Raw genomic sequence first — 27,199 nt, 5'->3', positions numbered from 1 at the left:
TGATACATATGTCAATCTATATTGAGACAGAAATGTTTTGCGTTGATATGAAGGAAAGAAAGAACTTTCATGACATTAGTGACTACCAATGAACATCATATTTAGTAACCCACAGTGTTTTACAAAGATTTTGGATTTTAAAAATGCTCTGAATGGTGATCTAATTAAGGTCAAAACTTTATTTACTCAAGACTGACCAAGAAGAAGGAAAGTTACGAAGGAATCATAAAATGCGTGATTAAAATGACGTAGAAATTCGAGGTGTAAAATGGCCGTTTCATCCATCCCAGGGAAATTAACCGGAAATGAAATTACGCAGATTAAAACCCCGCTATATGATGAATATTTAGTGAACGAAAAGCTCTTACTCAATTAAAGGTCATTTTGTCTGCTTTGTTTCAACTTATCAACAGACGTATTATACATCATTTTGAACGAAATTAGTTCTAGTGAAGACCGTTTCTATTGGGTGTATGTCACTGCTGCAGAACACTATCAAAAGGGTTATTTTATTTCTGATTACAGTTAAAATTTTGCAGAAAACCCATACAGTTGTTTCAAAATGCCTGATGCTAAACAAACGTATGGTTAGATTAGTTTTTATTCTTTCCAAATAATTGTAATAGCCACAGTAATCAATTATATACAAAATATTTGCACGTTGGTAAATGTTAAGCAGTAACTCCAGATACTTATTTAGTTTATTTTCTGGATCTATCATCATCGTGTTTTCATCCCCGAGGAAACAGTTTGTGGGGTAAAAGTCTTGTTTATCGGAAAGGTTGGGCAGATAATAATGTAAACGAGCAAAGCTTCTGCATTCAGTCTATATCACATTTAATGCACACATAGTCACTCACATTTTGTCACTCGTTAAACTGTAATGTGTGATGTTTTTGTACAACTAAGCTTTGCCGTTCACGTAATTAATGATTGCTATTGTCGCTCAGCGACTTGTCCGTGTAATTATGTCTTTCTGTTAGCGAAAACGTAACAGAAGCAATACCAGGAATTATTGGTAGTCTGATAAATTGTTTAATAATATTTAAGAGTACTAGTCATTGTTTTCGTATTCATCATGACATGTCACTAACTTGGCATTAGTAGGTCATTTACATTGTTGCTCCAAGTGTAAACAATGCAACGAGCATAATAGAGCGAAGCTTGTCAAAGTTGGCACATTTATAAACAATTCATACTAACCTAAAAGCAGCTAATGCAACCTTTAGCATGATTAGTACAAATTATTAGCTGTTAATTTCCTCTGCGATGCTTTTCAGCATTTCTGTCGCAGATCGTTTTTTTTTTAGAAATATTTGTTGTATTCAAATATACTACCCATCTGTATAACATTATCACACGTCAATCGAAATATACTGTCCCCACAAACAGCATCACCCCAAAATGTCACTTTTGAATATGTTACATAGTTCTTGATCAATGACATACTGTTTTCATCCTTGTCGTAAACTTGATTTAAATTATATGTTCCATTTATCTATCTGATATTGATCGATACTGTGGAGATACTTTGTGTAATAAATTTTCTATTTTGAGCAAGTCCACATAAAATACAAACCATTTATGATCTAAAGCTTTCATTTAGCCTAGTAACATATTTAAATATTGATATCCTGCAACACGAAAGTCCAGCCAATTACTTGCCTGATTTAGTTTTCTCATTAACCATCTGCACACATATTTATACTTCCAGTACCACCAACTTAATTCAGAATTTATTTTGCCCAGATTGAAGTTACTTTTATCAATATCAGATATTTATCTGTGCTTTTCAAAAGTGGATATCATCACATGTGAATGTGTATTGTTTCCCTTAAGATATCTATAATAGAGAATTTGTGTAATGTTAAAATAGTATTGCACATTATCTTAAATTGTTGCAAATGTATGCTAGCCAGATTTACGGAAGAAAATATAAAACATTTAGACAAATTTAACACTGTCATCCCTCTCCTGGACAAATTTAATATGAGTTTGATATCCATCAAAGCATAGAATGTGTATCTCTGTTTGTTTGTCAGAAGTTTGCTGGTCTTTCAAAATTGATTTTATGTATATCATATGGCAAATAACAGTACTTCCAAGTGCACTGGATTCCGCAAGGGATCATGCGTGTCTGGGATTGATCAAAATAAATGCAACAAATTGATAACGAACAGTGCAAAACTAGTTTCTAAGTAGCCTGAGCTGTGTCAACTCTAATGAGCCTTCTTCAAAAGTCAAATACAAAACAGAGAGGAGACAATCAAATCAAACAGAATAATCGTTGAGATTACAAAACTTTACATGATTACTTCCACATTAATAAAAGCTTGAAATTCGTTGTGTCATCTTGATGCTGATGCTGAGAAATATTTGTTATTGACCTATAAATTGATGAGTCGTATATTGTATGCAAACATTTATGTAGCCGCAGATTATGTCCCGGATTATTTCATTGTTATATTAGTAATTATAGGTTACTGGGTGGCTAATAAGCAAATTTAGAAAAGTATTTAAAGAAAATGTGCTGGTTGCATGAAGACGATTTTATGTGTGCGTGGCTGTCTCTTTCAAGTCGTTTTGGTTTAAAATAGAAGTAGAAATAATCAGGCCGTCCTTTGTACGGTTTTACTGGATAATGTTTAAATATGTGATACCTATAAAAAAAATTGACAGAAACTATTAGGAGCAAAATGTTTAAGATAAACTGTTATTTTTATTGGTGCAGTCAGCAATATTTATTATTGTTTTCTTTACTTTTGTACTTATGTTAGTAATTATTATCAATTAGCTTGATTATACCAACTTCCGTGTCCCTAATAACCATACGTTGCACGGAAGACCTAGCTCATGGGGTGGTAAATGCGTATTGTACCTCAGTATTAGAAACCTTAGCATCAATGCAAAATAGAATATTTTGGATAACCTTACTAGACATGGGAAAATAGTGTGAAGTATGCATTGTTTTGTTTTATTCTGCGCGTTTCAAACTCTGCACTCCTGGGATGATAAAATGTATTCATATTTCAATGTACACTTACAAAAACAATTCCGTGCCACGTCGTCATGCATTCCTTAAAGTAATTGAACTTCACGGGATCGGCAACATCTCAGGGAAATAATGAATAACATCCTCTTGTAATTTTAATACATATATTATTTTTCGGTCTATATTTTCGGGGCAAAACAATGCAGTTTTAACACACCGACATAGTTTCAACGTTGATGACCCACTGTAAAGTTGATATTAGCGATTCAAATGTCACACTTAAATGATAATAAGAAATGAATCAGTGTTACCCACCTATCTTTCAGAATTAAAGGGTCATTTAGTCAAGTTAGAGGGAGCATAAACAGGAGAGGAGAATGTCTTTGATATAATGGTTAAGTCAAATGCATCATATGACGCAAATATTCTGCTGGGTTTACACCATATGTGTCTTCATTGCTTGGTCGTGGTCCAGCAGTCCTGTACAATGTATCTGAATATAATATATTGTTACATATCTTCCTACGACTGGTATAACAGTTATTCTTTGTACTTAAATATTTACTTCATGAAGACATCGTATCAAACATATTTTTGATAGCTAGAGTGTACGATGGCCAAAGATCACCGAATCATTTCTTTCCTTTCGGAATACCAATTTCCCTAAATCATTGGTACTTTGCCTTTATCAACCAAATGGAAAAGTTAAATGCCTTGTCGTGGGTGTATTTTCGCATTCATGGGGTTGAAACACTCTCTTTAGCTATGAAGATTGTTGGAGTTTGGAGTTGACAATAATGCTTCCCCTTAGGAACTCTCATGCTTTCACCGAGTATTAAAAGGGCATCAGTATTACTGGTTTCTTTTCGTTCTGCAGATCTCAGTTTGATTGGCAAACTAGTACGATTAATTGATCATGCATATAGAAGTACCAGCTTGACCTCATCCAGATATTCATCCCAATCTAAGTCCTTAAGAAATTAAATGTGACGGAAAGATTTAGTTACCACAATACTCGTGTTTCGTGGTATATACTTATTATAAGGCACGAAACTGAAATGCTTTCTACCTTGAACTACCTTGTCCACTGTAAATATTTGTTACCTACCTTATCTTTCTATTTACTATCATTGTGTAAACTCGAATAATTATTAAAGTCATTGACAGTGAATGGAAGTGCCAGAAGAAATTTATATGTTCAACTGGATGTGTGTGTGTGTGATTTAGATTTTTAACGTAGCTTTAACAAGTTTTCAGTCATATCGCTACGATGTCTGCAGTGTGGCAGTTTATTGTGTTTTCTAGCACTGGGGTATCATGCCGCAGACATGTAGCATGATGTCCCACCCAGTCACATTATCCTGAGACCGACCAGTCCTAACACTAACCTTATGATTCTGAGCGCCAAGCGAGCCATCTGTGTGTGTGTGTGTGCGTGTGTCTGTGTGTGTCTGTGTTCTGTTTTAATTGCCATTTATCACTGAATTTATTTGACGTACCACTGTGTAAGCTTATCAAGGTCTCAAACAGCAGTATGTTAATGGTTCTATTTTGACATTATGTTTGTTGATTAAACTTTGACCTCTTCCAATTATCTCAATTGTTGCGACTAACCCCACCAATCCACACACTCAGACCCCATTGCTGCTGTAATTAGCACCACCAGTACAATAATGAAAGTTAGGAACCCACATTTTGTATTAGACTAAAGTTCCTACGATAGCACGTTATTTACTTACCTGTATGGATACTTTTTGTTAGGTTAGCTAATGAAATTTATTTTGACAACCGACGTTTTCTCACGAATTCTCATATAATTCCTAACTCTAAAATCTCTTATTGGCATTCATGCAGTACAATAAATTAACTTTGATAATGGATTGATGTTATAATGGTAAACAACGGCATGAATACAGATAAAGTTACACACAGTTTTAAATCTTTAAACAAATGCAGGCAGTCATATATCACAATATACACAATTATATGATTTTTGGAAGGTTGATATGGCATGAAACTTATGCATGAAAGTTGTCCCTTGCGTACATAGTTTGCCGGTCTTGTCATCGAAAGGATGAAGGATTGAATCCTACAGTCGGAATAGGCTGGACTGGCTACCTAGTGTGTCCTTTAGGCAAGGCACTTTACACAATTTCCCTTGCCACTAAATAACCTAGTTTTTGTCTCTGTAACGTAGAAAACTAAGCTATATCCAACCAAGTGTCTTAATAGCATATTATGCTCGAAAACATATGTATTGTAAGACAATCGATGCGTAAGCTGTATACTTTGTTTCTCTTTGGTAAGTGAAGAAATTTTGGATATATGTGTATGGTCGCTGTGTCTCATTGCGGTAACATATTTAAATCATCAGCGCTCTTCTCTCATGCAATGTGTCAAAAATTTTCGAGCCTTTTGTGCATTGCATCTAGCACTATTAGACATCACAAAAGTCCTAAAAATTCGAAATCGCATATAATCATATTCTTTACAGTCTGGCTTTGAGTAGATGCTAATGATCACAAGAATTTGTTGGTACAAATTAGAGTAATTGTACAGGAATTTCCTTCTACTGCTACGGTAAAGCTATATTTTTCTGGTTTATGTCTAAATTCACCAGGTGTTGTTCAAGTTGCTTTCTGTGCATGTAATGCTACGTAATTATTTCGTATTCATGTTGTAATGGTAATGAGAAGTACTATTTTCAACAATAAGGCATCGTGTGCCTTTTCCAATATATGCATAATAGCATGTTTCTAACTTAGTTTTGCAACATATCCTAAGCCTGTTTAAACTGTTGTCTTCTGAACCAGGAACCGAGTAGTTCATTTAGCTGAACGTTTGACTGCTAATCCAAGTTTCGTATGTTTGAAACCCGGCCAATGCTGCCTTCTTGTATCCATGGGAAAGGCTCTTAAATCACATTTCCTCGGTAGTTAATTAGATCACCAAATATCTAGCTCGCTTGGATAGGCATATCTATAAACTCGTTTTCTTCCACACTCTTATGAGTTAGTCTACATCAGGTGCTACTCAACCTAGTTTGATTAATTTATGTCATGCAAGATTGTTTTATATAGCAAAATGAATCGCTTTAGTTGATGACTCCCGGATTTGTTTAAATTTATGCATTATGATATTTAAAAAACTTACATTTAAGAGAATACTATTTGTAAAGTAGCATATTTTTCCTTACGGATAAATTGATATAAACAGTTTTATTATTTGTTTGTTGCATATAATGTATTATTTATATTATTTATAATATATTTTGACTTGATAAAATATTGAACATTATACTACAAATTTAATTTTTTTCTTTTAAAATTTATGTCCGTAGATAATTAGTGAATAAAAAATGTGTTATGTTTTTTTAAACTATGTTAATTAATTAGTTAAATTTGAATTATGTCCCCATGTACAATTATTTAAGGATAATTCAATATCATTCTAATTTCTAAGAACAAAAATTTAAAATAATGAAAAAGTGATAAAACTAACATCATAAAAATATTGTAATAATATATTTTAAATGGAGATATCATTTCTTTCATATAATACTTACTTATTTACATTACCGTACAAATTATGCAGATAACTTTAATTATATAAGTTGAGTTACAGTGGAATAAATATGATCCTAGTTAGAAACAAGAACAATTGAGCACAAGAAAATGTATATACTTAATAAAGAATTTACTAAAGAAAGAACATGCGAAATTTTGTATTCAGAATTTATTTAATTTAGACCTTTTGGATATATTGTATTAAGACGGTGAATCGAATATGTTCCTTATAACAGACGCTCCATCTCAGAATCAGCTATATCAGTATGCTGAAATAAAACGTTTTGCAAAGTATGGGACTGTCATTAAAGTGTGCGACGACATAAGATGAAAATGATTGATCTATATAAAACAAATTATGTCTGTCTCTATATTGGTGCATGCGTTTATATATTCATTGACCGGTTTGTCCAATATATTGTATGCCACAATTTTTGCAGTTGATCAAATAAATAACATTTGATGTTGCACAGTTAGTATCGTAACGCATCATAAAAGTTTCCTTGGTAATGCTTATTGCTGCTACTGGAAGAAGTATTTTCATTAATCAAAGAACATCTAGGTCTATTACACTGAGTGGATGAGCTCTTTCTAAATGATGGTTTTTTTTTCTTTTCTAGTTTAGAAATAATTAGGAAATCTTTAAGATTCTTTATCTATTTATCGGCAAGTGTGGGTTTTCTTTTGTGTAGCGATTTAACACTTACATGAAACGATAATTGTAATAGATCCCAATATGTATTGATAATTTTACCTATATTAGGTAAATTTGGATTATATTCAGTCACAACAGGAATGATATCTGTATTTCGTTCTTTGATTGTACATTGTAGTGTATTTCGTTCTTTGATTGTACATTGTAGTGAGTCAAGTTGTGTAAGGGAAGTTATTTTTGTAAAGCGGTATTAATGATGTCATTTGAATAATTTATATTTAAAAAAACGTTGACTTAAATCTGTCAAATATGATCTAAAACCAATGTAATCAGAAATAATTCTTCTATATATTTTGGATTGACTATAGGGTATTCCGTATTTGCATGGTTTCGTATGACACTAAGAATATTCAACATATTGATGAATATTCGTGTTTTTAAAACGAACCATAGAATTGTACCTATTGGTGTTATTTATTTTAATATTCATTAACATTTGTCTTTGAAATATATATGTTGTAATTATTAGATTTTCTTTTATGTATAGAACAACATCATGAAGTCGATGAGGAATAAATGGATAAGGTATTACATAAAATTAGGAAAATATGTTGTTTTTTTGTATTAGGAAACTCGACATTTGGTACATGGTGTTGAAGTATCAACGAATCCTTTATCGTATGGAAAATCAAGTTATTATATATAAAATTCATTGCCCAATTTTTATAAGTTATAGTAATTTTCTGAAAATAATGTATTCTAATGTTAAAATATAGTTTCAGATATTAACCACCAGTTGGACAGATTTTATGTTACCAAAACAAGCTAACAACACGCATTTACAGTTATTACGCATTATTGCCACAAATTAAAATATGCAGTAAACATAATATAAAGATAATGGCTACACCTTCATACAGAAAGCATTACAGACCATACAGGTTTGATGATTATCACCCTACCTTTCAACTTAATCTTTGAATTTATATAGAAAATGTGAACTCCGTAGCCTTTAATAATCAAAACACAATCAATCGTCTTAGCGTTTTCTGCATTTAGTATATATAGAGTGTAATATGAGCGTTCAAATGCGTCCGAGAGGTGTTAATAGACCAAAGGTTTCAGAATAAGAGTAAATAGTCATAGCATTTTCTTAGCCAAATACGTACAAATGTAATGCTCCAAAAAGCAACGATTCCATTGGAAGAACAGTTTTAGTTCTAGCAAAAGAAATTGAGCTAATAAATATTAATGCTGGCATAACTGTTTACCTCTAAAAGTAAAAGTCACCAGATCATTCAGAAAAGAATCGCCAATAACAATGAAATCATTTTCCTATGAAAGCTAATTTTTCTTCTGTGTTTAAATGAAGAAGGATGAATACAATCTTTGCACATTTTCGTTTGGTTAGTGCACGTATCAATAAACCTGTTTACTGAGTACCCATTATTTTCATGAAAAGAGATATAACGCAATCTCTGCAGATATCGCTAACTTTAAAATGTCTTTAAAAGAATGTAAACAATATTTGAAAACATCAACGAATAAAATAAATTAAACCATCATTTTCTAAAGAAGCTCATTATTTTCTGATCGGAAAAAATTTGCTTCTAGTGCAAAGATTGGGTTTTGATTAGAATATATTGGTGGTCTTGTATTGTATTGTCTTGTTGTACAGTTGTTAGTAATTGACTTACATAAAACATTAACAAATGAAATCAGAACTAAGATAGAAACATAGAAAAACAAAGAACTTGAAAACTGATCTTTTCAGATTGAATAATAATACAAGTACAACAGTCCCTCAAAAAGCTTAGTGCCGGGTATAATACTCATATATATATATATATATATATATATATATATATATATATATATATATATATATATATATATATATATATATATATATATATAACAGTAAATATTCAGACGAACACGTCTATTTCTGAAAGACATAAATATGCAACGTCTTCACAGACATGAACTCTCAATCTATTATTGACTTCATTGAATAATTTCCGATTGGATTTTTGTTTATTTATTTTGTGGGGTTTTGTGAAGACGAACCCTGGAAGACTAAAGGAAGAACTAACGACATCAGGGCAGCTATTGGAAAGCTTTGTCACTTACCCAGTATGGACGAGATGAGACTCACACTCAAAGGGACAAGGGTGAGATGCGTAAGTGATCTGCCGCACCGTTGATTAACCGGTTAGCCGAGACATTTCGAATGAAAAAATGGTTTGATGCATTCGCAACTTCTCAATCAATAAATGTTTCATATATAACCGAAGTGGTCCGAATCACTGCCATAGGTATACATTCGTGTTATGATCTGTGAGACTGACATTGAAGCTGCAAATGAGCAGTCCTCTTTCAGTATCATTTAGTTGCTCAGTGAATTAATGTTTTGTTGTTGTTATGGGTTTAACGCCATTTTTCAGCACCTGATATGGAATACATTTGATCATATTATTCACTTATGCGAATCATGTAAATTGTTGACATTACACGCAAGAAGAAACAGAAACAATCCAAGACACCTTAAGAGTTGTAAATACACCTTCAAACTTCTAACACTTATTGCGCCGCCTGACTTTGAACATGGAAGCATGTTTATTTTTATATCAAGACTGCACAGCTGTCTAAATGATTCCTTGTATAATTTGTTATATCCACATGTATACAAGTTGACTACTACGACACATGATAACCTAATTCATGTTTGCTTTCTCTGTACCTAATTGAACTGAATCGTGCTGATGGATTTATGAAAATGAATATCAATGTTAAGGTCACAGTAATCTCGCTAATAATCGAGAAAAACAGACCCAAGCCTTTCCATTATTTATACTAACGAAATTTTGAGATACCCGCATAGTAGTTTTCATCAGATATTGTAAACAAGAGAATCCAAAGCGATAGACTGTTTTGCTCAGTCTAAATATGTGCTCTCCTTCCAGCATTATAGTCCTCATTGCGTGTTCATGTCATCAATGCAACCTCTGTGCTCCCTTGATAAAAAAGCCAAACGGTAAATTATTTCTTGAATTCATTTCACAGGCAAGGTCAAATCTGAGTAAACCGTCTTCGAATATCGAAATTAAAAATATATTAGTGTATAAAAAGAAAAATGTGCCCAGCGAAAAAAATTTAAAAAGTATTAGAAACTCTGCCCTCGTCCTCCTTTTACGCAGACTTGCAATATATATATATATATATATATATATATATATATATATATATATATATATATATATATATATATATATGTATATATATATATCGATAATGTCAGCGCTTTTTATTTATTTCTCTTGAAATAAATGTGTATGCTCATTTAATTTTGGACATGGAAAACTGGATAGATACTCATTTTTAAAGTTATAAAGGCCAATCAATGGCTGTCATCTGTAATCCTAACGTACAGATCGGGTTGAGTTTCAAATCCTTCGATGAAACAGCATCGGTTCGGCTATTGTAAAACCAACGTGAAGACATATGTTTACTTTGCAGGCTTTTTTCGATATCACTGAATTTGTTGTGAAATCAGAATATACAATTATCTTTATCAGATTTTATACCCTTTAATGTGAATAATTTACATGTCTGAATTTGCCCCATACATCTATGAGCACAGCTATTTAATAATGTCTATAATCTTCTCTTAAGATGATTGGGCAATCAGATCGATTAATCATTAACAATAAATGTCTCATGACAATTACGAGGACGACAATGCTAACATCTCTATAAAATCCATGTTTCTTTCTGCTTTATGAATGCCTTCGAACTGTTAACTAGCATAGATTTTCTAGCGGTATGTGTGGAGCTTTCTGGTAACAATATGCGGCAGAATGGTTAGATTAGCATAAATGTGTAATCGTTTTAACAATGTGATCATAACTGCACTTCACGAAGTATGCTTAGAGTGAGTTGACTGAACTATATTTGTCTTAATACTGGTCAGGGCATTAGAGTGATTTAATTCCTTCTGAACACGCCATTTCTACTTATCTCGTACTCAAGCTCAGGATACCTACAAAATGACTTTAAGAGAAATTTAAATCATTTTCTTTTAAGTTGCAGACTTTCTTATGTCTGTTAAGTTTTAAAACAATGATACAATTGTTGTTCTCATTCAGTTTAAAACTGAGTAATGTACGTGTGTCATTGCATGCATATGAGCAATCCTATATCAAGAGTCTAATTTTAAAACCACGTCTTTATCAAAACACGCCCCTAGGTTAATCTAGGTGAACCAACTCAATGACAACCACACATATTCTGGTACCAAATGGAATGAGAGTGTACTGCATACAAGTGAGTAATACAGCATTTTCGTAATTAATATTTTGTCAAACAATTAGCACGTTTTATTCTTCATCCAGAGATTGTATTGATAGGAGATAATCTCAAAGACTTTACGGGCTTAGATTAATATACATGTTTTGAAAACAACCGACCTGAATGATATCGGTTATAACTTTCTAATGGCATCGTTTTAAACATTTTAAGTTATATTGTGCTCACTGCAGTCCTAATTCAAGAACACGTCTTCAGTCACATTTGATAATCTCACAGCTATTCAGTCACAGTCGTTCGGTAAGAAGTACAGGTAACAAAGGAGGTCGATCTGCTCCCAGTTGCTAGAACCTTTCGTATTTGAATAGGAAACTTATGATATGACTGCTACCTCCTTGTGTAATCAGGAACTGCTCGTATTGTGACATTGGTTTGGACAATTAACATCAGATTGAACATGGTTTTGTTTATCTTCATAGTATGTATGTCCATAATAAATTTGCAACAATTTAAGTTACAAAATAACAATATACCGTTCGTTTCTCTGTAAAATGCAATATTACTTTTGTAAGAAAAATGCAATCGACATTAATGTTATTTATCAAATAGTGTTCTCAAAGAGGTAGCATGAAATAAAATAATCAGAAGGCAAAGAAGTGACAAAGATCATGTAAAACGGCATGAAACAAAGTTGCAAGAAATATATTAATTTCAGCTCATTCAGGACGCATTCAATAGTCAAAGTTTATCTCCTTCATACATGTATAAGGTAGTACAGCAAACAACGCAAATGTCATTAATGCATAAGACATAGCACGTAACAGTCCGTAATAGATAAAATATCCCTTGACCGCTCCGGTGGCCTAGTGGTTAGAGCGTCCGCCTCGGATGCGGAAGGTCGTGGGTTCAATCCCCTGCCGAGTCATATTAAAGACTTACAAAAATGATACTAACAGCTGCCTCGCTTGGCTTTCAGCATTAAGAAGTTATTATTAGGAGTGGTCGGCCCGGTTTCAGGATAATGTAACTGGGTGGGACATCATGCTACATGTCTGTGGCATGATGCCCCAGTGCTATATATCACTATAAACTGCCACATTGCAGACATCGTAGCGATATGACTGAGAAATTGTTAAAGCTACGGTAAAAATCAAAATCACGTCACATCACATTGCTTATAAAATCCTCGTAGTTCCAATACCTGGTTTCGAGATATTAACTGAATTTTTGAATGTCTCAATGTGACACACTTACTTGATAATATTAAGCATCTTTGATAGATTATGAATGGAAGAGTATTTATTTATGTACTGAGGAGTGTTGATGTATTTATTTATTTATTTATTTATTTATTTATTTATTTATTTATTATTATTATTATTATTATTATTGAGGTTCTGTGAAGCGTCCTGCAGAACATGAAATTCTGAATCTTCGTTTCGGGTCTGTACCAAAATTGCAACAGTGAATTGACAATATCGAAGTGTAAAGACTAACTCTCCATTCCAAATAGCGCAGTAAAATTGCTAACCTTCTTATGAATTCTGGCAGACCATAATTATATGTTTTGTGAAGGTACTAATCTATGATTTCTGCATAAATATTATCTTTATCTTGAAACTTGGGACCATTAACGTTATATCTGCTCCATATTGCTGCAATAAGTATAACACGATACATTTAACAGTATGATACACAAACATGAGCTTATTTAATAATGAGATTTAAAGCACAGTGTAATATGTCATAAGTTTTAGGGCTTTGCTATCATAATCAAATGTATTGCTTCCAAAAGAATGTTAGATACATATTCTAAATCTGTGACACCTTCTTAGCAACATTCTGTTGCTCTCTAGCCATGTCCTATCTTCCGCACGTAGCAATGGTCATAATGGAGGTTTATGTTTATTTTTCCGTTCTAGGATTGGTTGTCAACGAAACCATTTACTTTAACAAGAAATTGCAACACTTAGCAAAATGATCACAATTTATCAAATAAATCTACCTTTTAGCCTGGATATTTGTATGTTTGAAGCTTGAAAGTCTTTGAATATATCCTTACGTTGTTTTGTATTATTGCATTCAAGTTGTAACTGCTCCGTGCATTCAGTTTTAGCCGAGATTAAAATATTTCATCCTAAGTGCGATAAACTACAATCTTATTATTTTTAAAGATCAGAATATTGACGTGTGGTAGATACAACATCTAGCACAAAAAGTTGTCATTATGCAGATTTATCACACTTATCATCGATTCATCATGGACATGATACATAAATATTGATATAGCACTTTTATTGATATGATGACGTTAGTTGCAAAATCTAAAATCGATACAATAAACACAAATCTGTATACATGAGCGCTCGTACAAAACAAATATACAATCGTGACCGGAACCGACCAATCAGTGACCTTGTAGATACACAACACAGCAGCCACATCACCAAATGAACAGTGACATGTTCAAGGACACTTAAGATCCACTAATATTGTTACTCGTTAGTGCAATTTATTATACTGCAAATTAATTAATGTACACTTGGTTTGTATATCCTAAGAACATTATCATGATTACATTGAAGTCGGCGGCGGCCCTTCGGCTAGGCACAACAGCCCCTCTGAAACAGGTTTTCAACACTAGTTTTATAGTCTAGCGGTTTTACGATCATATCAAACGGCTCAAATTAAGCTACTCCCATATAATTCCATATGTCGGCTCATACCAGTCAGATACGTAACCTCATTTTGAACTAGCCATACGGTTAAAACTATTTTGTAATTTATTTGATCATGTTCTGAGACTCAACCCCAATGTGTAAATATTGACCTGGTTCCATTATTCTGCTGGTCTCACGTTTTCTTGGGAATATTTAATTCTAAATGCTCACACTTTAGTTTTCGTTACAAGTTACTGATCCAGTGTTTTCTCTGTTAGACCGCTATATACACTTTTTATTGGGTGGGGTAACACTGAAATATTTTACTGCGTGGCATGGAACTGCTTGCTTAATAAAAAATTTAAAAGGAGTATTTGTTAAACACTACAAAGAATTAAACTGACGTTCGGAAGGCTGTTAATTGTACTTTTCAGTTCTATCAAACGACTAGTAACTTTTCCTACTTCAAGGTGCATTTGGTTACATGACTCTGCTTAAGTTAATGTTCCGAAAGAAATCAACTACTATTATTCCTATCATTATGTATAAACACACACACGCACAAATACACACACATATACAAACACACACACACGTATATATATATATATATATATATATATATATATATATATATATATATATATATATATATATATATATATATATATATAAGCCATTATAAACTAAATACCCTTGGGCTCTTTCCATAAACCTAACTTATGCGTAAATTTTCCTCATCATAATTTGTTTATGCGTTTTGTGTAAAATAAGCCAATATGCTGTTTATCTGCAGATTTTCAAACCAATAATTGTAAGTACTAACATCCTTTCAATACTTCTGTTCATTTGATGTAATTGGAATGAGTTGTCTCTGTCAATCTGTATCACAAACACGCCATTTATGCTAATAGTGTATGATGTTAACCAATCTGCTTGTTTAAAATGGATTTGCATACATAGTTTTTTTTGTCTTCATTGCACAGTATACATGAAGCTCTGTATAAAAGAGTAGGTTGTGTTTGAACAGAATTTACCTTTTTAAAAACACGTCTGTTCAATTAATTGACAAAGATAGTTTAGTCGACTCAAACTGCTTCGGGTTATGTTAACATCGCCTTGTCAAATAGATTATCCAGTTCTGCCAATGTAAAGAAATTTTCTATACCAGTACTGTAGCAGATAACCTTCATAAATGAGAATAGGAAGGCTATGCTTGTTAAGAAATTTGCGAAATTCAAATACGACGGAGACAGAGTTTATAATGACAATTAGAACGACATAATTATGCAACTCACTAGATTTGCATGCATTAATATTTTTGAGATACGTCTTTCTAATATGTTATTCTCTAGTTTCAGTACAAACTATTAACATCGGAAATTATAGTGAAACTTGTGTCTTCTGAGGGGCATATGGTTCACATTTTTGTTCAAATGCATCACAATTTTGGCACCTTTCCAGTTCAACTGTAAATATGTGATTCATTGAACAGAACGTCGTTAAAATCATTCTAATCGTTTGTGGCATGCATGTAAAAATTCAGTTGAGTTCGGTCCTGTCAGGAATGTTCTGTGGGATATGTATTGTTATGATGTAACTGTTTAAACGTAAAGAAAAGGATACAAGTTACCAATTTAGTCACAATTTATTGTTATATATATATATATATATATATATATATATATATATATATATATATATATATATATATATATATATATATATATATATATGAATACATATTGTGTGCTCATTATCCTGTATCAGATAATTTTACCCAATGTTTTCGTTAATCAACTCTGTGTGTTTTGTATTGTGATGAATTGATCTGAATACTAAAAGTTTCAGTTTTATTTTCTCATCTAATAACAAATCCCTAAGACACAAGTTGTTGAATTCTCAATCTGATTTTTTTTTCTCGAAAGTTGGCAACTTGATATTCTTAAGACTATGACATGATCGGATATGTTGGATGATTCAGTAACTGTACTTAGTAAGGCCGCAACATTCACACCTGTAAATGGGCGGTTTTTTATTGTCTGCGAACAGTCACGAAATCAGTAGCCATGCCAACAGTCATGTACGTGTGAGATCCTGCTTTAGCCGAAGCGAATATTTAGGCAGAATGTTCGGCTGTATTTATCATCTTTGTTATCATGTACAAATCTTAGGCAGTAAGAAACAATGCCACACAAAATTAAATTAGCTTACCTTCTTCATCAGCTATATTAAGCATGGTCTTTCTGACAAACTGAATCAAGATAAAATGGCTTTTACTGGTTATATACACCAAGCAATGTCAATGATACGGTTACAACAAACATGTAAATCGAACTATGAAGGTTAAATACACAGGCTGTAAAGCTATATAATTTCTCAATCAAGTATACAAAATCAGATTGCTGAGAGACTCACATAGGATTTTGTTAATTAAGGATTTTAAGCTTGAGAATATGAATCGTTGAACTGTTTTGTTTATTCTCTATGGGTGCCGTAAAATATTTAGCATTGTTACTGAGTCCATATTAGACCTTCAAATTATCAATGCAACTTAACTGTAGCATTGAAATAAAAAGAGAAGTTGAACAGTAATTCAATGCTTTTTGCAATATTTGTACGGATACGGTAATAATACTTGCTCCTGTTTGCTGAGTTCGTAAGTTTTTAATTATTTCTATATGCAAAAGCTAGTATATTTCTGCAGGTCGAAAGAAAAGATCGAGTTATATCTTTGAAAGGAAATATGGTTGTTGAATCTTCGTCTTGTATATATTGGCAAATGAAATATCATAGACTGTCGCCTCGTCTTTTATTATGTACATTAATAATATATATATATATGTGTGTGTGTGTGTGTGTGTGTGTGTGTGTGTTATATGTGTGTTTGTGTGTGGACACTTCGAAGCTTCATGCTATATTTAGCATAAAGAACATATTAATATGTTCGCGAAACTTTCGAAGGTTTATGCATCCAGTTTCTGGTGGAATTCGCATGCATAGTTATTTGTTCCACACGGATATTGCGGCAGCTTTCACTGAGTCGAATCGTTTTCGTGGGGCTTTGTTTGTTTCATTTCTTTTTCTTATCTCACTTTCAGTTAACTGTGAATGATGAGTTACTGCATGGAAACCTTGAAATATTTTTTTTTTCAAAGTTGAGAGATCACCCAATGGCTTCCATGTAAAGAGTTGTCAGCCCTAAGCCAAACGTGCAGCTAACAGCAAAGGTTTAGTTTCTAATCACTTGTGTTAAATGGCATCATTTCGGTTTAGAATGACTAAAGCGTCTAGAAACTTGTAAACGTTGCGCCCTTAGTAATTTCAACATCTCTACATTTTTAATGAAATACGAGTTTGAAAAAGACTCAATGTTTATACTTTCCTATACATATAAATAATATCCCTGCATCGCAAAATACCAAGTCCTTAGTAATATATATTCGCCTTTCTCTTGATATAGGATCATTAAGGATTGAAACTAAATAATACTTAACTATTCATTTTTTTCCCAGCGCGGGCGACATATCCGTCGTCTTTATCAATTTCCCATCTATCGCTGTTTTGAATGACCGAAAAAGGTTAATAAGCACGGAATTTCTGTTCTGATGGCGATAGTATAACATGAAGCAGCACTCCCAGTTTGAGTGGATAAAATTATTTTATCATAGCACTGTTTAACATGAAGATGTATGACAAATGTGGTACATTACCAATTCACGTGATCGACTCATTTATGCGTCATTATATAGAATACACGTTGGAAATATTGTCAGTCATTATTTATTCTAAACTGAAAAAGTTATTATATGCATGTTTTCATATCGAGTTCAAACAACACTGAATAATGAGGTAAATGATGACAAAATATTTAAATAACGTTGATCGTACAATGATTTTACAAGGTAACTGCACTATTAAAATGCACTTTTACAAACAATTCTTGCAGCATAAATGCAAACTATTGGATAATATATGTTTAACATGGATAAATCGAATGATTAAATATTAAAACCCATTGCAAAATATAAGAGATAAAAATGGGGAGTAAAGATGATGAAATTAGGCGGCTTTTATAGTGTAGCAGATATTAATCTATGCAAAACCTATTCACGAAACGTATATTTGAATCTGGAAAGGCTATAAGAAAAGATTCATGGTACACTGACATAAAGGGAAATTTGATTATACGTGTTTAGCTGAAATAGTAATTTGACTAGTGCAAACATTAATTGCTACAGCTATGCTAAGCATTCAATATATAATATAATAAACCACCCTTTATTAAGTGTCTTCCAACTCGACAATTGCAACTAAAACTTCGGTAAAACAAATTGAAAAATGAATGTATTTATTATGCGATAAAAAGAGTATAGTGTTATTTAAAACAACTCGAACTTGTAATGATTCGTCTTAGTTATATCCTCGTTCACCGACAAATAATGTTTCAACCAATTTTGTACAGCGCCCTCAAAGTTAAAACCTACTGCGTGATATATGTTCTAATTTGATATTGATCACCTAAAATATATATCACATATTTAATTGACTCCAGATATTACTTGTTCTTTTAGTTCGTTGCTAGATATGGTTAAAATAAACCGATTATCTTTAGAACTGTGGCATGATAAAAACGTATATCATACATATAATACAATATAACCTTTGTGTCACTCTCCAATTAATGATTGCTTTTCTTTGGGAAATAATACTTTTGTGTGGCTTGATACAGTGAACATTGTTGAGGCTATGGTAGCCGCATCACAGAGCGGTCGGATTCAAAAGACGACAAAGCATAACAACGTGAAACTAAATACTTTAATGATTATAAGTTTACCATTATAATTTTGCTTGATTAATTGTGTTTATTATTGCTTTCCAACATGAATTATGTTGCCTAGGGTACTTTGATAACCTACTTTGTACCCAAACTTTGATAGACGCTTTGTTTTGGTTTGCAATCAACACTCAAACTTGGCTTCAACAAAACCTGCTTTTTCAGCTGACTGAAAAAAAATAATTTACATTTGGGAGATTAGAATTTGCCCTAAAGTATGATAATATAGGTTAAAACATTAAACAAATAAACTTTGCGGTGCTTTAAAGAAGTCATGCTATTTTTTTAACAAATAGCTTTTGGTTTTTGAAATATGTTTGCTCCTTAATAAAATGTGCCGATAAGTAAAGTAATTTAACTGTGTGTATGTGTGTGTGCGCGCGTGTGCGTGTGCGTGTGTATGTGTGTGTCAAGAGTACAAGAATATATATTTAGATTAGTAGAAAAGGAAGGGCCAGGAATTACAGTATATGTATACTGCTTTTCGGAAAATCCACGTTCCCATGGTGTACCTTAATCTTTTACACAACGTGTGAGTCACGGACAGACATCGTGGTCGTCTGGGATTGGACCGATTAAGCTTCACTTCCCCAGCTAGAACTCACAGCAATATAATTATGTAATTTTGGAACATACCTAATGGCTCGTCTGCAGTACATTCTGCAGGTTGCTCTATTTAGTTTGTACAGATCTGACCCGAACAATTTAAAACAAGAACTAGATCGAGACGATCCTACCCTCAAGATATGTCATTATCCGGAATGGGCTATTAACAACGTCTCTTATTCCACTGATTGGTATAATGTTTGGCTTTAAACCGGTGTACGTTGAGAAAAAAATTCATTCCTTACTAGTGTAACAAGATAACCGGGTGGGATTTCGAATTTACAACCGAACACTTGATGGTGATGCAAATGCAATCTTTAATGATGAATGAGAAAAGAATTCTGATTAATACCTGCGTATATAAATATTGGATCAATTAATATAATCCGCACGAACTAAATAATGAAACTACAAATAAATGACTTTACACAGTATAAGCACAAGGGGTGAATGATTCACAGTGATTTCACAACGAAAGAAGGGTGTCTTTTACTAAAATAGTAAAAAAAACTGGTATATTACTCATATAGTAAAAACATATGCACTCAAATAGTGACCATGATGAAAACAAAGGGACATGTGTACAAAATATATTTACAGTCCCCAAAACACACTGGGTATTACGAACCCCAAAGATTAGCCCACGGCTCAAAGTTTGCATGTATGAAGTTACACACTCCGTCACCACACAATTGGCTAGTCACACTGGTCAATCAGGCAGTCAATATTCTAGGTTGGTCAATCAAGCGATCAGCGCCCACCATCTCGGTCAGCAACGCCTGATCACCTGTTACTCGACCAGCAACTCTTTGCTCAGCTATACGGCTGATATGGTTCAGCTTGACAGCTGCTACGGTCAATTCCTATGGTTAGCTCTGCAGCTTGTAATACGATGACTCCGATCACTCCAATAAATATGATCACCCTGATCACTCTGGTCAATTAGACCACTCTGGTCAGTCCGACCATTCTTGTCAGCAGAAAATACATCTAACACCGTGTACTATGCATGACACGGGCATATACCAAACAACTTAATGACGTTTTATAGGGTAAACTATATAGATTACATTATCGGCACAGTAATTATAAAACAATACAGAAGTGAACCCTAAGATAAGAATCCTATGGTACAAAACGTTTCTTAAAATTGCAACTTTATATTGCTAATATAAATCTCTTGCTAAGTAACAAACAAGAATATAAAATATTTGCATAATACTACGTAAGCCGAAGCTGCATAGAAAATATGCAAAATAAAACAATAGTTATAACAAGAAATTAATAAATAACTCACATACCTCTGCAGCTGTTGATGTGCAAGTCCTTAAAGTAGACCGCTCACTGACAAGACGTTCCGGAATGTAAAGATTTTGTCTTACGGTGAGGCATTTATATACAGACGATGCCGCAATACATGGCTGTGCGCTGGCAGTATTCGGTTCTTCCCATCGAAAGCACTTCGCACGCGCGGTATAGGATGAACCGAACTCACCATTTCGAAATCTTTGTACAATATACATAAATTACCCTCTGGTCTCGTTGTACACAAAAACGAAACCCGAGTACATGTATTTAATAAATAAAAGGATTTATACAATTCTGTGACACCTGGTGGTGGAAGAGGTAGATTGTAAATCCCTTTTAATTCCTAGTCTTCAACGTTCCCTATTAACTCTAAGGTCGTCGTGAATGTTATTGCAGTAAAGCTCACTCATTTGATTTTCCGTCTATTTAATTTTTTAAGCATTAAGTTCGTACATGTTAATTATGACCTGATTCGACAAACGATCATACGAAAATAAGAAAAGCACACTACTAGCAGGTTAACAAAGCAATTTATTACATAAATTCTTGCTAAATACAACATTACCGCACAGGAATTACCCTTTTTATTTTTTGTTTTGAATAAAGGACGGAAACAATTTTATTTCATAATAGTGTCAGTTGACGAATTTCAAATTGAACATAAATGTAACACCTTAAACATGTAATACTCTCTAATTATCAATGTCTGTTTCCAGGTTTGCGACGTAGGCCTTTAATGGTGACGTCAATCAAACGTTACAGTGCACAATCTTTCCATCTCTTTCTATATCTCTCTCTCGCTCTTTGTGTCTGTCGCACTCTTTCTCTCTCTCTCTCTCTCTCTCTCTCTCTCTCTCTCTCTCTGTAGTGTGGGTTAACAGATGGCTTTATAATTTGTAATAGACGAATTTATCTGAATACTCATCATCACCTTGTGTATTTTCTCTTTGCCTTACTGGGGAGGAGATATGATTGGATTTAGCTTTAAAATTACACTTGATGCGATTCGTAGGAACAAATATATTAATAAGTTTATATTTAAATCAGGAGCATGGCATATTGTTTCGGTTAGATACGTACATTTTATTCAGACTGCGAGGCACGTGATGCCGCATTCCATAACCAACAGCTAAATAAATATACTTAAGGACTGCTGTTTTGATCATATGACGAGCATGCAAGGAATATTTCCAAATCGACAGTGCGACGTTATCAAATTTTTGTACCACTTAAATATTTTCGATAGGGGATGAACTTGTATTATTTGTAGTTCATTCAGATTTTAATTATTTGATACATTACATTCTTTCAGTCCACATGACAAATACTGCAAACATCATCCGAATATCATAAGAATATTTTTTTATCAGTTGAGTTAAAAATGTATTGTATTTTCACCAAATAATTATTTTTAAGAAGTTGTCTTGAATACAGACAAAACATTTTTGCCGCCAAAGAACCTGGATCCAAATGTGTATTATTTATGCAGGGTTCCGCAATTATGCAAGCAATGCGAAATTAACAAAATTATGCTCATAAACTCACAAATGACACTGAATGTTTGGAAAGCTAAACTAATCTCCGGGCAACATGAACAAATTTTGGATTAGTAAAACTAAGATCAATAATAAAGGAAGGTAAAAAGGTTTGGACAAGATATTATGTGATTAAGTGACAATAAGAACTTTTCCCAATGTTATAGCAGTTAATTTATGTATACATTCATTCAATCATCTTCTTTCGCAATTCAGCAGAAATGCCTAATAGTATGCAAATGCAATTGTGAAACAGGTATCTGCGATAGATACGATTGTATTTCATTTACAATTGAAATAACCCCCAATTAGGTACGTCGGTTTGGTTTGTCTAAGTGGAATTTCTTTTTCTATTTCATATTTTTCCACCCACCTGCCTTGCTATACCCCATTGATTAACTTGTACGTATTATTGACAAACTGAACACATCATATATACCAATAATGCCAAGTAGATCGCCCGAAATGTCAAAGCCACGTATATCTCTAATGGCAATGATTGCTATTAAAAATTGTCTTCTTTTCTTCAAGGTTTTGTATTGATACCCCCTGGTAAAACTTAGTTAACTGCATGTACTCCTAGCTGAATAGGTTTTGGCCTTCGATTTTGTAAATCTCTATTATTTCCTGCTTATCTTGAACAGATACATATATATTCTAAGGTAGTCGCGAATAGTGTCACTATATTCACTTTTAATTGTGTAGAAATGATCATTCATTTGTGTTTCAATTCATTATAGTTCTGGTGCTTTAAGTTCGTACATGTTATTTATGACCAAATTCTACAAGAAATAAAAACCTATAAAAAAGGCACTAATATGCGAAAATTTAACAACAGAACCACATTGCTATTCTCAATCATTTTCATACATTCAAAATTCGTTTTTACTTAATGAACCTAAAACGTCTGCATTCAGAAACATCGGTGCCAAAATCAACATCAAGGTTCAACACCTTCCTGACTAGCGATGGTTAACAGACTTCAAGGTAAAAAAACTGGCTTCTGGGTTGGTGAAGGATGACAGGTTCATCAAAAAGTGACTAAGACAGTTACCTTTCTTCATAAAAATATCTTAGTTTATTCCATGAAGAGTCACCAATAGAGAGCATGCCTCCATAATATATAGTTGAATATGGCGCATTAAATTGTTATCATACTCTCAAATAATCAGCCATATTCTAAGCATGATAAAGATTTTTGTATACAAAAATGTTTAGGCGTTCATGAAAGCCGTTAGGACTTTTATCTAAATTTTTGTTTAACGGCTAGACACTAATTGGAAAAATAAACAATAAATATATTAGAGCCGGATCAGGTCAAATGTTGTGGGGGGGATCAAAAATTTCTCAACGCTCAGACCTTCCTCAAAAGAGCACCAAAGTAAAAGTCTATGTGTTTATTTACTCAAAGTATGCATAATACCCAATAAACGTGCGCAAGAATAAAACGATTGTCAAAATTCAAGTGAAAAGTGCCAGGACGTGTGTGTGCGTGTGTGTGTGTGTGTTTCTTTTTAGCATTGACCGGGGCCGGAAACTCTGGAACCTGACCCCCCAGCTCGAACCGGTCCTGATATTTAGTTTTTCATATAGCGTTAGAGACCAGTTTTACGCAATTTGAGAACTTAATTTCAAATGCGTTTCTCATATAAAATTTTTTTCTCCAACTAATATCTGTTTAATTTTAAGGTATGTGGTTGTGTGATACTTTCTTTCATTAGTTAATTACATCTTGTCACATCGAAGTGGGGCATTGTTCAGTAGCTTTTGCATGAGCGAACTGTCCTGTTTGACTGCTGTTGACTGGATGAAGGAAGCTTCATTAATAGACATAGCAGCTGATTTCAGAGAAACACCCCTTTATGCCAGAGTCCGGTTTTACAAGTAGATTTCATGGAAGAATGAGGACAGAAATAACTGGTTATTCTTCATTTAAATCACTTTGTTCATTAAAAAAGGATACTGATAGGGTGAAACAGACGATGCGGTGTACACAGTTCCGTGCCTTTAAATTTAATGCAGTACTCTTTCAAAGTCAATGCTATGTTCGACGCATAGGGGTAAAAGTGCAGAAAAAAAACTTTTCTTAGTCCTGCTCGTGTAACTCTTTTATTTTAATGGGCGATGTCATGTTATTCTTGTATAATAATTTTTGAAAAGAATTATGATGTACATAATGTTCCAATGTTCTTGATCGTTCATGTCGGATATAAGTTGTATAACGTTATTTATAATTTGTTATCGAATTTTATATGTATTACCGCATTCAGTAATGTCTTCGAAGTGGGTACTGGAAATAGTATGGAAATAAAAGGAAAATATGACAAATTATTAATCATCACACAAAACGCATTTATGAAATAGCATTTATTGAGAATGAACATCGACGTTACCGCTAGATGCAGAGTAGTATGTAAATGTAAATTATTGCTAGTCAAGTTCCTGTGATGTACACAACATTATGGACATGGTACGAACGTATCTTTTAAATGTTGAACCTCTCTTTTTCTACGTTACGAACCTTCGTCTTCATGTATCTCTAACTAGGCCACTGATAAATTTAACACGATGTGTTGTAACTGTAGCGTTCGTACAGATAAAGCTGTTAAATTGATATCTGCAATGGTCCGGTTTACACTGTAAGGATTTCTTTCATCTGTTTTTGGTTTTTAGTGAGTCAGCTTGCTGAGAGAATACAATACAGTCAGTGAGGGGTGCCATAAAACCCACTACAGCTGCAGTAATATCCGTGACGGACGTCACTAGATTCAATGCATTTTCACTAAAATGGGAGGGAAATCCAACAGACTGAGTGGATTTTCACTGCTCATAGTAGGCACTAAGTTAGCTACCCTTCAGTCCACGTCCACCAGATTGAGTGGGCGATCCGTACACGACTATGCCTGTGCTGTAGAACGCAAATATAAGAATAACCACACACACACACACACACACACACACACACATATATATATATATATATATATATATATATATATATATATATATATATATATATATATATATATATATATATACGGATAAATAAATTGATAAATAAAGTTAATGGAAATACAGTTGAGAGAAGGATAGAGATATAGGGATAGAGCAGGGTACAGTTATTGAAGTAAAATGTCTTAAGCTGAACAATGAAACTATTTTCCTGTCATAAAGGTTCATTAGATTTTGTTGTAGAAAATTCGTAAAATTGCCTTTTTAACCTACACATGCTGGCGTATTCATCGTTTCATCGACATCACAATGACTAGACCTTTTAATGATTTACATATATTCACAACTAAAGTATCTGAGAACATGTATTTATATCCATTTACTTAATGGTTAGCACCTAATCACCTTGAAATCGGTGACTTGTATCAAATTAATCGTTGAGCTTAGCGAAAGTTTTTGAAAACTGATATTTTGATCTGCTTCATTATTTGCAAACAATCAGTATGTACAGGTTTCCTATAATTGCTATGTAAACAATAGGTGATAAAAATAGATTGGGGTGTGTGTGTTAGATGTTTGCTCCATTCTTCGCGCCTACAAAGACGTCCAGACGTCTAATTGTAAGAAAGGTGGGGGCGTTCGTCATACACCTGTCAAAGACAACTGACAAGTAATATTAGTAAACATGTATACTTAGCCCCCTTGTAGTTATCAATAGACAACAAACCAATCTTTGACTAGTCGATAATTTAAAACCATCATGCCCGACACATATCGGAGCTGAAGATTGTCCGTGGCTAGGTTAGGACATAAATGTCGACAATTCCCTTATGCATACAACTATTATAATTAAATTGTAACTGATAAGTTTAAAACTATATATTTATTGTCTATCTGGAGAAGAAAAAAACGTGCTTCAAATAATAAATTGTAATAGTATCATGTCTGCATGAAAAAATACGAGACCGACCAAGCCACTGAAAATGACTTTGGCAGTTTATTGTGAAATAATGAATCCATCGTTGTAACAATCTGCTCGCAGTTCTGTTGTAGTAGAATGCGGTGAATAATGCACTACGAACGGAGTAACTCCATCTCTTTTTGTCTTTCTTTCTCGCAAGTGAATTTTAAAAGCTGAGAGTCTTCCATCCTCGATTTCTCTGTTATTTTCAAACGCGATTATGTGTGTGATATTAAGAACTTTTAGTATAATATTTAGTAAATAGTGTTACGATTTGTCGAAGAGTGCAACAAGTGTGGGTGACACTGAATATCCAATAAAAAGAAGCCATATAATTTCAATCAGTGACAAGCTGCATGCATTATCTGAAATATTATTTAAATTAATATAGTATTTGAAACCTTATTTATTGTTTTGAAATAAATTTAACCATTATTTATTGGCATGACCTAACTGCTCGAATAAATGTTAACATTGTTGGCATATTTTAAGACATCTTGATCGTAATGGCGATAGAAGAAGAAGAAGAGGAACAATACATTATACAATGCATAAGGAGGGCAGGAATATTTCCAAAATGGAAATGAAAGACATTTCAGTGTAGAGGTTGCAACAATTGTATTATATGTATCGGTTCTTCACATACTAAAACATTTAATTGTTTAAATATTAAATATATAATAAATTTTACTACTATTGCTGGACAACTGTATATATTTGTTGTTAATATTTTTATCTTTACACGTTGATTTGTTCAGTCGACGAAGAGTTGTCTCATTATTCTTTCTTTCTTTCTATGTTTATTTAGTAAGTACTTTT

The 27,199-nt window shown here is 33.1% G+C and overlaps 1 protein-coding gene across 5 annotated transcripts in view; it reads left to right on the top strand.

Annotated features, from left to right (window-relative positions):
- LOC149786503 (baculoviral IAP repeat-containing protein 7-like) overlaps nucleotides 1-27,199 on the top strand; it is a 74,155-nt gene that overhangs the window by 18,129 nt on the left and 28,827 nt on the right. For 3 of the 5 annotated variants that reach the window (XM_089976979.1, XM_089976983.1, XM_089976982.1), the window contains exon 1: nucleotides 11,462-11,539. The exons of 1 other annotated variant lie outside the window; for it this stretch is intronic. The gene's annotated coding sequence lies outside the window, so the exon portion shown is untranslated. Of the gene's footprint in view, nucleotides 1-11,461; nucleotides 11,540-23,384; nucleotides 23,455-27,199 lie in introns of those variants that run through there. One more of the 5 variants, XM_089976981.1, reaches the window with a different exon arrangement.

Source organism: Sinohyriopsis cumingii, chromosome 12 (assembly GCF_028554795.1).
Source record: "Sinohyriopsis cumingii isolate HCF-2022 chromosome 12, ASM2855479v2, whole genome shotgun sequence".
Taxonomy (NCBI): Eukaryota; Metazoa; Mollusca; class Bivalvia; order Unionida; family Unionidae; genus Sinohyriopsis; species Sinohyriopsis cumingii.
This window is presented reverse-complemented; position numbering and strand designations above follow the sequence as displayed.